Genomic DNA, 9,206 nt, shown 5'->3' with positions numbered 1-9,206 from the left:
TTTGATGTGTATATAAAAACACAGGTTTATTTTTAGAGAGTTTAAAAAGGAAGCAGGGAAAATGAAGAGCAAAGGCTGAGACACCAAAGCGCTCTTGAAGGAAGCCTTTTTCTCTTGATTGACTAAGAGACCAGAGTTGATGAGCACAGATTAAATTACATAGCAACAATGGTAAGTGCCTTCTCTCTTTTTAGGGGCAGGGTTGGTTTTTTCAAAGAGGGGAAATTTTTTTTCTACTTGAGTAACTCAGATGGAGAAGGCAAAATAGAATGTGACCTATGAGTAAACCAGTTCGAAAAATTAAGGGTAACTCAAACTCACCTGTTTTGAGGTTCAAGAAACTTTGGCTAAAGCTTTGTAATTTTTCTTCAGATTAGCATCTGTATTTGGGGGATTGTATTCATCCAAACCTAAATTCTCGGGGCCAGATTCTCAGCTAGCATGCATATAGTGATGTTGCTCTAATAGTGTCACTTTAAGCTACTCTTTAGACCCACTGAGAATCTGACCTCTTTGCCAGGTTGTCTATCATTCTTCAGCACCCATTCAGAATGTTGGGCAGATACATCCTTAGCTGTGTTGGTGCTTTATGTGGAGGGCAAAGATGGTTTTAAATCACATTTACCTACTTCCACCAAATCCTTGGACCATCTAGAAGCCATTTTGGACCTCAGCACAACTTCCGGCTATATCAGTCATGTGCCGTTATGGAAGCCAGGAATCACCAGAACAAAGCAGAGTTACAATCCTCCCACCTTTCCTCAGACTCACTCTGGAAATAATCCCCTCAAAAGCTCCGCACCACCAATGGATTCCCATTAAAGGATTCCTTGTGAGCCAATCACATTAGCTGATGAGGGGTACAAAGCATCCCAAGAAGATTGAGTACTCGGTCCTTATACACCAAACATTTTCTTCAGTATTTGATATTTAATATTTATATTTTGGAAACAGAAACAGATGTTGTGAAGGGAAAATACTACATATTCAAGTGCTTATACTTTATAGGAGTATGGCTTTCCCCATTGACTATTACACAGATTATTCTTAAGGGTACACGTGACTTGCTTTATATGCAAAGTTCTACCAACTCTGTTCATAAAACCAGTGTTTTGCTTTTCCTCCAATTGTTACTTTTAGTGAATAAAGAGAAAAATGAAATAGCTTAGCAATTTTAAGTGAATATTTAATATGACTAATGTGTTTATATAGGAAAAGGACAAGTACTTTGTATTAATGGATGGTTAGCATAAAACTCAAGCAAACTCGAAGTGGGCTATGTAAATTTTTATTGACTGAAAAATTAAATAAAAATTGTCATAAATAGAAAGGGAAGGGTAAACCCCTTTAAAATCCCTCCTGGCCAGAGGAAATCTCCTCTCACCTGTAAAGGGTTAAGAAGCTAAAGGTAACCTCGCTGGCACCTGACCAAAATGACCAATGAGGAGACAAGATACTTTCAAAAAAGGTGGTAGGAGGGAGAGAAACAAAGGGTTTGTGTGTCTGTCTACATTTTGTCTTTGCCGGGGATAGACCAGGAATGAAGCCTTAGAACTTTTAGTAAGTAATCTAGCTAGGTATGTGTTAGATTATGATTTCTTTAAATGGCTGAGAAAAGAATTGTGCTGAATAGAATAACTATTTCTGTCTGTGTATCTTTTTTGTAACTTAAGGTTTTTGCCTAGTGGGGTTCTCTATGTTTTGAATCTAATTACCCTGTAAGGTATTTACCATCCTGATTTTACAGGGGGGATTTCTTATTTCTAATTCTATTTTTATTAAAAGTCTTCTTGTAAGAAAACTGAATGCTTTTTCATTGTTCTCAGATCCAGGGGTTTGGGTCTGTGGTCACCTATGCAAATTGGTGAGGCTTTTTACCAAACCTTGTCCAGGAAGTAGGGTGCAAGGTTTTTGGGAAGTATTTTGGGGGGAAAGACGTGTCCAAACAGCTCTTCCCCAGTAACCAGTATTTGTTTGGTGGTGGTAGCGGCCAATCCAAGGACAAAAGGGTGGAATATTTTGTACCTTGGGGAAGTTTTGACCTAAGCTGGTAAAGATAAGCTTAGGAGATTTTTCATGCAGGTCCCCACATCTGTACCCTAGAGTTCTGAGTGGGGGAGGAACCTTGACAAAAATAATATTACATTTATTGGAGAAGTTACAGTTTATGATCACATTGCCATTTTGGGGAAAGAAATGAGATATTTGTTGTAGAGCATTTTCACTCTTTGTCAAACCTTCCTACCTTATTCCTAAGCAGCCTCATACATATGAGAATCATTTCTATTTGTTGCTCAGTAAGCCTTGTCTCTCTTCTGATGTTGCATTTTTCACCCCATTCTCTTCATAAATACAAGACTATATGTGCCTAACCAGGAGCACACACAGAGACATACACATATGCACACAGGTATCAGTTTTGAAAGGTGACTAATGATTTTGGATGCCTCACTTGAAATCAGACCTTTTTAAAAAGTGTCAAGAGCACTAAGACTCTGCAATTTAGACCTCAATCCTAGTGACTAGATTGAGTTCTAATCATAAGACACTTATGACTTCAATGGACACTTACTACATCAATTTACAGCAGCTGTCCATCTGGCCCTTCATCTACCTTAACAGATCTTTTCCCTATTTGTCAGTGGTTAATGTTAATATTCTTGGCAGGTTTTTAGAAGAGCAATGTTGTGTAGTAATCTTAATTTTACATTAAATTTTTAAATTTTAAATTTTACGTTAAATTAGTTTTTTGTCAGGGAATTTCCTTTAAAAAATAAGAAATTTGACACATTATAAAGAGGAATAGATATATATATACACACCATGGGAATGGGAGAGAAATTTTGCAAAGCAGCAGTATATTTACTCAGTATACTAAAGGCAGGAGTATTTTTCACTGACTCAGTGAATCCTCTGTCCCTGCTGGTTCCATGGACTATACCTACTCCATTTCCGAGCAATACGAATATAGAGATTGGCATGGCTGCTGGGTTGGTAAGTGTTTAATAAGGATATTCATACGATATTTCAATATGAACAATTTCTTTAGACCACCATATACATAGAGACACAAACTGTATAGAGGAAAATTAAAAGCTGAAATGTGGAACACAGCTTGGATTTCCTTACAAATATATAAATTGTATCAATATTTAAGTCCAATTCCTATCAGAACTTAGTGATTCATTATTTCATGTTAGAATTCTAATGTCACATGACATTTCTGAACTGGCAAGCCAACTTGTACTGCAGCTCCATTTGGTGCCATTAAGGAATTAAATGTCAAGAAGGTGTTAGTTTCTGAAACTACCTTCTGTTAGTTAATTCTTACTATTTATACAGACATGTTTGGAGGGGAGCTTTGTTGTATACGAGAAGAAATGTGGAGCTGCAGTATGTCTAATTTTTTTCCTTGCTTGACAGACACTTCTTTTCAAAGCTCTCTTAACCTTCATTTTTGCTACATCTGTCATTACACACACATATCACTCTGGTTATCATGGCAGGAGGGAGGAGGTTTCTCTGTTCAGATATTTCCCCCTGGTTAAGGTATTAAAAAGGTGAGGAGACCACAAAAAATAACATGCTTTTTAAAAATCAATTAAGAACCTGCCTTCTGCTTGCAAGAGAAACAGTGGGCTAACAATTACAGCACTGTATGTTATTCCTGTAAACATACATCTCCCTGTAACTGAGACCCCCCCCCCTATATGAAAGGCTATAAAATAAGCCTCTTCCTCAAAAACACAGGTAATCTTTAAACATCTATCTTTGGGCCATATTGTATTCACTTGGAGTAGCATCTTACTTTTATACAGTCCCATTGAAATCCAGAGGACAGTCTGGAGAGTAAGGTACTAATTTATATGGTAAGGGCAGTGCAGTCTGGCCAAAAAAGTGTTCGTGGACCTCTAGCTAGAACTTTCAGACCCCATGCTGCTAATTCCCATTATGGGCCCAAGTCATAAATATGCTGAATACCCTCAGCTCAAACTGAACATAGTGAGATCTGAAGGTTCTCAGAATTTCAAAGGAAAAGCTGAGCACCTTGCAGGATTTGGCTCTACACAGCTGGATTATTTCTTTTAATACCTGTATTCAACCCATAACATTTTATCATGTTCTTTTTCTTTAAATATTTAGACAGCGGGACATTTTCAGTGTGAAAAAAAGCTGTGAAGAGGAAAAATCCTGGATGAGACTGGGAATTCCTTCTTAATCCCTTTAGTGAGGAATTACTCACACAAGCAGTCTTGTTGAAGTCAATAACTGCTCACCAATGGGAAGTTCACTATGAAAGCACATTAAAAGAAAAGGGCGATTGTATGAGGCAAGAGGCCAATGTCTGGAAATACGAGGCCTGATTCTGATCTCACACTTCTGAGAGTCTGGAGTAGACACATTTCTGTCAAGAGAATTACAGCTGTGTCAGTCAGATCAGAATCAGGCCCTTGGTTTGGAAATGTGTCTGGATGCTTCTTAAATATGCCCTGCAACTAGTCTTGCTATTGCCAGTTCATCTGATTAAAATAGTTCAGGCAGTTTATTAGCTGGAATATTTTACCTCTGACTGTTTAGGGAATAGAGGTAGCAGAACCTGCTATTTAATTACTTTATAACAAATATCTTTCCCTATGAAATGTCCATTGTAGCTTATACAAGACGTCATAACTGTTCAATCTTGTATACTCTCAGATGAAAAATGGGTAAATGCCAGTGAGAAAGAGAAGTAAATTGAAACCAAGCCCCATAGCAAATGAATTCAGTTCTTGATTGCTTTTGAAGATTAAATAGTGAACTCCAAGGCTTCCCTATAGAAAGTTTTAATAGACCTGTGTGTTAAGAAGTAAGTTACCATTTCTTATTTAAAAATGGTCAGAAATAAATATAAATTCTTGGTAAACAGCTTTCAATCAGTACAATGTTTTCTTTGATTTACACTTGAAACAGCTTTTAAAGCTTCTGATGTCTCTTTGGCCAAGTTCTTGTAGTGTTCTATCATCAATAAGTTCTGGTTTTTTGGTCTCTTTTTTAACTAATAACGGTGGGGGTTAATCTATAGTGCTTTTAATGTCCCCCTTCTTAGGCATCTTAAGATACTCTATATTTTCTCAGCCCCTTTCTAATGATCAGACCTCGTTTTTCCCCTTTCTTTGGTTGAAGAAGTGATGTCAGTATTAGGTCTGCTAATAAAAAGTGTGGTTATTTGTGGATGTGCCCTCTGCTGTTTGCTCAGATGCTGCAGAATAAAAATGTTGCAGGATCATGACTAGACTTTTTGAAATTATGTCAGTGACGGTGATGTAAGCATACAGGAACGGGGACATTACTGATCAGATAGTAACAAAGGTTAATCAAATGTTTTAACTGTCACTGTTCTTTTAACCATGAAGGCTGGTACAGTAACATACCATACTGCAACTGTATCATGCATTCTTATGACCAGTGGTTAACTTCAGTGGTTCAATTTATTGAAGCTTAACCAAACACTAAGTTTATAGAAGGCTTCAGAATGCAATTTTATTACTGGGTAAACATGATCAAGGGAAGGATGGGGAGGGGGAGAGGAAGATTTGTTGGCTGGTGGTAATTTCCAATTGTGAAGCAATTATTTCGACAGCAGATTTTAGTCAGATAATACGCAGCTTAGTAAGTGGCTGGATTTGCATAATAGTAATGTATGTCACTTTAAATTTCTGCTGGGCATTTTCATGCACTTTTTAAAATGAATTCTAATTATAAATGTTATACAAGTCTACATCAAGTGAATTTACTTGCATGCACATTTGCATTATCATTTTTAAGAGTGCTGATGATTAATATTAGTCACCAAGTTATATTGTTAACTGCCCCAACATACAGCATGCTGTCATTTAGAAATGAAATAGCATGTGCTGTGTGCACAGGGGCCTGAAAATTTAGCTCAAAGGACACTAACAAAAAAAAATTATTAAATCCAGTATAGTTTTTTTCCCCTGCAAGCATACAATCAAAGCATTCTACCCACAAAATAATAAGGGTTTTTAAATGTAAATAAATGTTTATTGCTGTGTTTTCAAATATATTTTTTAAATCTACTTTAATACTTCAAAATTAGATGAGTAGTAGCGATGTCTCAAATTAGACCTCTTTTACTGCCAAAATAATCTGGAGATCACAAAACTATAGTCCATATAGTCGATGGGCCAAATCCAGAAAGAGGGATCACAGCCTAAGTAAAAGGAGTGTGCTCACAGGAAATTACCACTGAAAGATGGGCTCTTTAGCCTTAATATGTTTTTACTGGCGACGGCACTTGTACAAATGGGCCGGATTCTAACTGCTAGATATGAGTACGCTTGCACTCATAGTGGATGTGGCTGCTGCTTGAGTCTGTATGCCAGTTTCAGGAATTGTGCTCTGTTCGGAAATTACAGCCAATGTTCTGGGCATGAGCACGTTCCGCCTTGCAGGGACCCAGCATCATGGAGGTCATCTGTATTGCACATGCAGCTTCAAAACTCTGAGCTACTTTCTGTGGTACCTCTCTGGAGGAAGACAGCACAATGATAATTCAGGAAGAGGGGACAGAGAGGGTAACAATGACTTTACATCACTTTTGTACTGCTCAGATTCTGGACTGCTCTGAGGGCCAAAAAGATACTACACAATGCAGAGTCAAGAGTGGTCCCATAGAAATTAAAGCTGAAAACATTGTTAGGCTATCTAGTCCATCCCACACTGCCATAAGAGTGCTGCTCCCTATCAGATGTTTTCTAGTGCTCTGGCTAGTCTTGTTTTAAATTATTCAATTGTCATCACTTCACTTGGGAGATCTTTCTTTCTTTCTTATCCATCTAAGTGTTTGTTATTGCCATATCATCTTACTGCGCAGTATGGCCAACCCCAAGCATTAAAAAAATAGAAATAAAAATCAGGAGTCAGACTCTCTAAAATCATGACATTAAAAAAATATATATTTTAAGTCAAAGTAGTACATTTTGGGGTTCTTTATTTGACCTCTAATGTTTTTGAACCTTCAGGATATACTCAGAATACATTTTCAAGCTGGTCTCCACAACCATTTGGACTAGGAACTTACTTTTTTCAAAAGAAAGTTGAGATTCTCACATATTCACATGACTCCAAGAGCTGGGACTTTAATAATCTCTGGTATTTTCTTATTAAACTCATGAGATAATCATGAGAGGCATCAACAAAGAGTACCTAAACACTTTCACAGTCAGATGGGATTGGGGCATCCCCACCCTTTCTCCTCTGATCACCTTTTTGACAGAAAGACACAAGCCTTTTATTTCTCCTCCCCTAACCCAATTGTGCAGCAATGTAAGTGGCCTAGTTTCTGTTTATGGTGCTGAAACAAAGCACTGGCCTTAACTCTGGGACACTGCTCTACATCAAAATTAGGGACCCAATGTCACTCTGCAGCAGTGAGATCAGGAAGGATTTTATTAGCTCTGTTTCTGCAGAATAGGGGGAATGGTGTGTGTGTGTGTGGAGGGAGATGGAAGGGAGGTACCCAGCGACAGACAATGTTGACCCATGGAAATACAGATACATGGCCCTACTAATCTGACCCTACAAATGCAGCAGAGAAGATTAGGTTAGCAGGCTACCCACTGAAGACCAAATGCAGGACTGTGCCAGCCAACTGTTTGTACTAACCCTGTATTTAAATTAACATACTCTGCAATATTCTTTTTCATAGATCTTGCCATTTGTTTAATTTCCAACCAGAGGGAAAAAACAATTGCTTTTCCCCTATGAGTTTAAGCAAAAAGTCATCTCGTTGCAAATTACAGATTCTCTCAAACACTTTTTGGTGGAAAATTGAAAACCAAAAAATGTGACTAAAAATGTTGATTCAGATATGCTACTGGGGTGCTGCACAGTGACTGTACTGTGCGTGCCTCTGGCTCCCATTCTCTTCTTGGGGTCCCTGCCAGATTCGCTCACCAATGATGATGCATCATGGTCTCCTCTCTGGCTGAGTTACCACAGTGCATTATTGGATTCCCATGGCTTTGAAAACACAATTAAATAAGAGATTATACTGATCCCTCAGGGCCTCTAGCTGGTTCAAGTATACTGTAGGTGTACATTTGCCCCCACGGCTATTTGTTCATGCTCAGAGAATGCCCGGGTGGAACAACATGGAATTCAAGCCACAGGGTTCCTAGGGTTGATCAGCAATTGCTGTGGTCTTTTAGGTTTATGATGCTTGTTATTCACAGAAACCCTTAACCCCTATCACCACATGATCCTCCAGCAGGGGGACAAAAGCCATCTTATCAGAAAAGTGATTTTGTGTTACATCTGAGAACAAAAGAACAACCTTGGAACTAAATTTATCTTCACTGTTGTAGAAGGAGAATGTAACTAATTACTGTATTTTGAATGGTGAGGGTGTCACATGGTTGTGATGGTCCAGGACAACTAGATCAAAGACTGACTACAGTGGCAGGTCACAAACAATTAACTGTGGTATACCAAAGTTTTCCTGATCAACTCAAAGTTTTCACTTTTTTCTTTCATTATACCTGAACCACAGAGAAAAATTGAATACTATCAAATGGCTCAATAATCAGTGATATTTGAGACTAATCTGAGCTGTGTTTAGGACAAGACTATTCGAATACTGAGGCAAATCACAGACTTTAGTCAGACTATTTGACTTTCCTCTGTGTAGCCCTTACAAGTAATACCACAACTGATTTATCACACCTATAATGTTTATTATGAACAACCAATCACCCATTCTTTTCCTAAATGGGCTCAACATGAGATTCCCTTAGAAACCTCTCTTACTCTCTGGGATTGAAATGATTGGCAGTGCAGTAGCATAGATTCAGTTATAACCTCACAAGGAAACCAAATAGTTGTACTGATTATAAACACCACACAGCATCAACTTATCCAACCAAACAGTCCATGTATCCATTAGGGCCAGAATAATAAATGTATTTCATACTTGCAATAAAAAGAAGCAGCAGCAACAGGGACAAAAGTTAGTGAGTGGAGAACCTCAGAAGACCACAGATGCAGTTGACACCAGTTCAAAGCATGAGAGAAACAGAGGAAAGGAAACTAGGCGTGGAGTCTTATACCCCACATTATGCAAATATCATTTGTGTAGATCCACATTACACAGATCCATATTTGTTCTTATATCTCAGTGTCTGCCCCCATTGCCTCTGTGGCATTCT

Source organism: Natator depressus, chromosome 7, assembly GCF_965152275.1.
Source record: "Natator depressus isolate rNatDep1 chromosome 7, rNatDep2.hap1, whole genome shotgun sequence".
In the NCBI taxonomy this organism is placed as follows: Eukaryota; Metazoa; Chordata; order Testudines; family Cheloniidae; genus Natator; species Natator depressus.
Note: the sequence above shows the minus strand (reverse complement) of the source record.